At 49.6% G+C, this 6068-nt stretch overlaps 1 pseudogene; it reads right to left on the minus strand.

The window, feature by feature from the left end:
* Positions 1–1525: 1525 nt before the first annotated feature.
* LOC121836664 lies at positions 1526–2671 on the minus strand (annotated as a pseudogene).
* Positions 2672–6068: the final 3397 nt, after the last annotated feature.

Raw genomic sequence — 6068 nt, forward strand, 5'->3', positions numbered from 1 at the left:
TGCGCATTATCAGCTAGCTTGAGGCTTTCACATTGCTGTCACTACTAGTAAAACTGCAGCTGTTGCAGTCGTTCCCTGTGCGCATTATCAGCTAGCTTGAGGCTTTCACATTGCTGTCACTACTAGTAAAACTGCAGCTGTTGCAGTCGTTCCCTGTGCATACTGTAGTCAGATGCACAGGCGCGGCCAAAATTTTCCGGAGCACGAAACCAGCGTTTAAACAGCGTACGCGCACTAGCTGTCAGTGCTGGCTCGATCACACACAGGCGTCGTCTGTACATACAGACGTGCAGTTCACTGGGGCCTCCGCATATATATATATTTTTTTAATCCCATGCGTTAGGGTATGTTTGAGCGAAGTTCCCGTTCCTGTGCTCTGTAATATTATGGCCGCGCCTGTGGGCGCTATTACTAGAGCGTGTGCCTGATGTCTTCCACTTTAACCACATGCAGGACAGAAGTTCACACGTAGCTGAAGCACCCTTGCATCCCAATGTGGTTGCGCTGGCACACGCTAAAGAGTCACCCTGCATTTCTTCTCCTGTTAGCACTGACAAATGATGACGAACGAAAATGTCTCCCGGTCTAGCCCAACGTCGATCCTGAACCAGGCTAGAGTTTACTCTCCGTAGCTTCAGAATTACAATCCAACCTCATGCGACCCTCAAAACACTTGTTGGCCTGAGGTTATATACTAAATCGGTGCACCGTGGTTGCATGTTTTTGGTCCTTACCAGCGTGTGTTGAGTAGGCGCCGTGTGTCGTTTCGTGGTAGCACCTGTGCGCCACGTCGGGCGAGAGCGTCGGTGGCATTGCTGCAAATTCTTCATCGCTTTTGTCGGACGATGCGGAGGGATTACAGGTGTACGGTACCACTTTACGGCATTTTCTTGGCACTTACTCACATTACTTTGTTGGTTGGTCGCTGCCATCCCTGCATTCGCTGCTGGTGCTGCTCCGGTTGCTTTGGTTTTTGCTGCTGGTGCTGCATCGAAACTTCTTTTGGTGCGCTGATCAAATCGAAAGCCAGTGGCGACAGCGAGCAGACGAAGCAGGCCGTAGGCACGGAGCAGACGTAGCCTCTGACCGAGTGGAGTGCAGACGATGGGAGCTTGCTTGAATTTAGTTTTGATGAGAGCGCGTCAGTGCGTGAGGCAGTCTGGGATTGGGTTCTTTTTCCGGTGTCGGAGGGTAGGATGTCATACTGGGTCCCGCACTATTTAAACGTCCTTGAGCAGTAACAAGCGCCACCCGGCTTAGTGCCTGGCTTGCCTCGGCTGCGTCTATCTTTTGAGGCGAATGAGAATGTGCGCGTCACAAAGCGAGCTTTTCACGCCGCTCACCAGGGGTCGCGTAAAATGGTTATTTTTGGGTTTATTTAATTATATACGCTTTCTTGCTCGCAACAATGTCACTTAGAAGTAATGAACATGCTATGTATGCTATTGCAACCAAGAATGTCCACCCAAAATTTTGGTTCGCATACCTTCAAGGCAAGGCTTGATCAGTCATTGCAGAAGGGTCTCTATTTGAAGCTTCTTTCGATGAGTCGCTCCCGCGCCTGTATGCTTGTGAGGGAGTCCTCCACGGTGTTCACGGGTGGCAAGTGAACTGGCCATGTGGCTCTCCTCCTAGGTCTGCGTGCCCTAGGCACGACTGGCGGGGCTGGGGGAGGAGGGAGGGGGGGCTGTGGGTTTTTCCTCAGGCAGGCCAGGTTGTGAAGGGCAGCACAGGCCGTGATGATTTCCACGGCCCGACGTGGCTTGTGTTGTAGCCTCATATCAAGGCAGGGGAAGTGCTGCTTCCAGATGCGGAAGGCCCCTTCTACAGAGTTCCTTGTTTTGATGTGGGCCTTGTTGTATCTGATCGTGTGAGGGAATATCATGATTGGCTAATTAAATTATAACATTGCCTATATGTTACCTTCAAATCTTTCACCTGAGTAGCTCAATTTCAGAATGCCTCAGCACCACCTACAAAAACATACTAGCCGCAGTCAACGATGAACAAGAGAAGCTTCTCTTGTCTCGCCTCCTTCATTAGCATCATACATTCGGTAACACTTTGGCATCTCGTGCATCTCATGCGTGCATGTGCAGCCGAAGCATGCCAGAAGGCAGTGAGCATGCTCTGGAGGCTGGGCAGAAAGACTCCCTGTTGTTCTCACCGTGTCAGTGACTATAGTCCCCGATAAGTATAAGTATTTGCCAATTTTTAATTACTCTTAGAGCTAATGTTCCACACCTAGTATCTTACTTACGTTTTTCGTACATTATTTAGCCATCGCAACTAGCGCACGTCCAGTAGCACTACTACCGTTCCACATTTGTATATAATGTGATCCCTGTCCCTATACGTAGCCCTACATTTGCTCAGGCACTTGTAGGATTTACTTGCCTGCCTCGTGGTGTGTTGGCTGGACCAGGATCTGCCAGGAGTGTTGTAAGGAAAGGGAAGCAGGCGTTGCCCATGTCCCAAACAGCGTCCCTAACACCCGGTGTTCCTCGGAGAGCACCCGTGCACGAGAGTTGTCAAAAATCTGGCTGTTGTGTACCGACCCAGGCCAGCTAGCAACCACATCATGAAATTGCAGCTGGGGGCCGGTGACAGCTGGCGAGTAGATTGCGTTGAAATGAAACGTGAAGACATGAGCAAGAAAAATTGGTGGCATTGGTCAAATGGAATGAAGTTGTTGTAATACTCGACAAATATTTTTGTTACAAAAACTGCCCAAGTGATGTGTTCTGTTAGTGACACGATGTCAATATGAACATTGCAATCTGATTGAGCTTGTCCAGCTTTGTTTTGTTTTCCTCCCTCATGCCTTTCCTCACCTTGTCAAAGTTGGCGCCGCACATCAGTCCTATGACCACCAATGTCAGGCGGTGCACGTAGGCTTGTGCTGCTCCTTCTTCTGAGTGGAGCTCGCTCACGCCCCTCTCGCCCATCCTCATGACGATGAGCCTGGCATCGAACCCCTGGTACTCATAGGCATCCTTCAGTTCCTGGATGATGGTCTGGGAGATGCTGTAGTCTCCCAACTCAGCCAGCACCTGACCCCAGTTTGACTCAGCTGCTGAGGCCTCTCCCTCTTCAGTGGAGGCCAGCCCCATGGCCCTGCACGCTGCCTCCACTGCAGCTGTCAGCTGCTCACTGGGCCCTGCCTTTGGCTCCAGCCTGTCAGTGTAGGTGGTCCTTCCGCTTCCTGCCTGTGTTCCTCTTACTCTCCCTCTTCCTCCTCCCACTCTCCCTCTCAAGCCGGGTGACGCCACAGCTGGTCTTTGCGCTATCAGAGTGGCTTTTACCTTGGCGTCCCACCGAGCTAGTATCATCCTCAGCCACCACTCCAGGTCGGCGAGGGTCTTCTCCGTGGCAGCCTTGTAGGCAGCATACTCTGTCTTGATCTCCGTCTTTACTGTGGTGGCCTCGGCAATGTTGCCTGCCAACCTCAGGGCATCGGCCTTCTGCACCTTGGCTTGCCATGTTGTCTCCAATGTCTCTTCGGCCAAGTCTTTGGCCTCAGCTGCATCTTTGCTGTCAGCCATGTTTTTGGCCTCAGCCCACTAGTCTGACAATCTATTTCCCTAGTGATTTAGATAATAAACTACAACACTAGAGATAGAGTGATCAAAACGTTAGACAAGCACTTTAACAACAAGAACAAGTTCAAATGGGGCCGTGGCCAACACAGTTCTAACCTCTAAGGCTGCAGTGCAGCAACAAGACAAGAGAAAGCACAGATGTAAATGAATACTTTCATACAGGGCAGAATTAAGCCAACACAGTTCAAACCAAAGAGACCACAAAACAGTAACATGAAAGCACAGGTAAATATCAAGTACGTAGAAGTCGCGCATCACTGTACCAAATTTTGCGGCGCTGGGGAAGTGAACGAGTTCTCACAACAGGTGTCCCGCGATCAGCTGCGTTACTACTTCCACCGCGCGGCACACTGTCGGTTGAGACACGTTCACCAGGTCCCCATTCACAACCTGGCAAATCTCGGCACCATAGAACCTTAGCGTGACCAGCAGTTGCAGCATGGGGGTCAGCGGAAGGCCCCCCGTTGTCGGTGCTCGTTTGGAGTGGCAGCATCCTGAGCAGCTCTCGCATGGTTCCCTTTGTGAAGTGGTACCGCGCCAGGAACTGCCCGTCGTAGCGCTCCGTCGGGCTTTCCCTATCCCGAATTGACAATTGCGGGACTCTCGACAGAGGAAACGTGTCCCCGAAGACGATATCACACGCGTGGGTTGCGAATTCGAAGGCGAAGATCCTCTGTGCGACGTTGCTTGGGGAAGCCGCCATGTTGAAACGACTACGAAGTCATGTTCAAGATAGATCCAACCCAGTCTTGAAATTTGGTCACTTCAAGTTCTCTTCAAGCTTCGTTCATGATCGGTTCAAGTTAAGGTGCATTTATGAAGCGCACTTGCTCGTTGCAAGACAGACTTGAGCAAGTTGAAGCTTGGCTTCAAAGTCACATCTATGAATTCGGGGGTCACTGCTCTTGTCCGTGGCTGCACCATGCGGACCTAACAGACCATGTCAATTACAGGTGTTAACTTCCAAAGTTTGTCCTTTTTTCTTTGTTACTGACGGAGAGTGGGCCAACAAACCTCAGCCGTGAGTGAAGAAAAAAAAAACTCTCTCTTAACGTAACGTCCCAGATGAAAGGAACTTTGGTCTCCGCACTTCAGAACATGCATATTCGGTGGCACTTCAGACACACCATAACTTTGCACACACCTAAGTATATCATATTTTCCTCGGGTGTGGCATTTGCAGAATCGACGCCTTCATTGTCTTGCGCAACTTTTAGACTGGTGTAGAACGCCAGCTTGTCAAGAAAGTCTTCACTAAAAAACTGCGGAAAGTAACTAATGGGGGTCCGGCCATCATGGGTTTGTCAACATTCTGTCAGTGCAGAACATCAATGCTTTCACAGGTCTCATCTCAGTAGAACTGCTGGAGACATTGACTACATGTGCTGCGATACTGCCAGCTCCAGCTAGCGGCGCTTCCACAAAATACGGAGAGAGTAAGCGCCTGCGCAGAAAGAATGAATGCGTGGGTGTGATAGTGTGTTTCACCCCCTTTCTTGAATTGCAATTCCACCCACGGGGTTTCTATTTCTTTTTTTTTTGTTTTTATGGCGTTAAAGCTTGGTCATGATAAGCAATCTGCCACGGAAGACGCTTTTCGAACATTGGATTCCGCTTCACATTTTGCGCGTTTCGGCGTGATCATCACATGGTAATCATGCCGAAATGCGCAACTGCTCAGCGGAATTCGTCGTGCAAAAAGCACAGTCTCTAGCAGATTGCTTATCATAACCAGCGTTTTTAACTATCAAAAAAAGCACTACGGGTGGTATTACAGGTGAAGCATGAGGGTGATACACACTATCGTAATCATGCATCCATTGTTTCTGCTCAGGTGCTCACTCCCTTCGTGATTCGTTGAGGTGCCACTAGCCGGAGCTGGTAGTATCGATTGGTCGACGGCCGCTTGTTCACGCTCATATTGAGGGCGACTGTGCAAGAGAATGCACACAGAACTATTTGGAACGCAAATTATTTGGAATGACACTGTATGTACTCAACACAAACATTTTTATACACTTTTTACAGCAGAGAAACTCAGAACCCTGCTACTTTCATTCTATCAGTTCAAACAGGACCACCTTCTTGTAAACTTCTATCATCTGGCCACAAACCTCCTCAAGCTGTGGCTGTTCAAATGCAGGTTCACACAGTAGGTGCTCCTGTCGAACAGCCTCTCCTTTTTCCTTTTTTGCTGGTCTCTCGCTTTGCTTCCTTGATTTCAGTCCAAATGAAGACATGTGCTTTAGTGATGCCCACGATCCCATTTGGACATTCACCTGAGTTTTGTACTCCCGCTTCAGGGCACGTTTCTTGAAGTTTGAGAAGGAGTTCTCGAGCTTAGTGGGACACCTAACTTCTAGCAGAACCACCTGACCTTCACAGCAGTCACATGTAATGGTTACAACCTCATCAGGGGGAAGCAGCCCAGAATGAGTACATCCTTCGAAAGTCTAAAGCCTACTT

The sequence above is a fragment of the Ixodes scapularis genome, unplaced genomic scaffold (assembly GCF_016920785.2).
Source record: "Ixodes scapularis isolate PalLabHiFi unplaced genomic scaffold, ASM1692078v2 PGA_scaffold2__306_contigs__length_199485367, whole genome shotgun sequence".
In the NCBI taxonomy this organism is placed as follows: Eukaryota; Metazoa; Arthropoda; class Arachnida; order Ixodida; family Ixodidae; genus Ixodes; species Ixodes scapularis.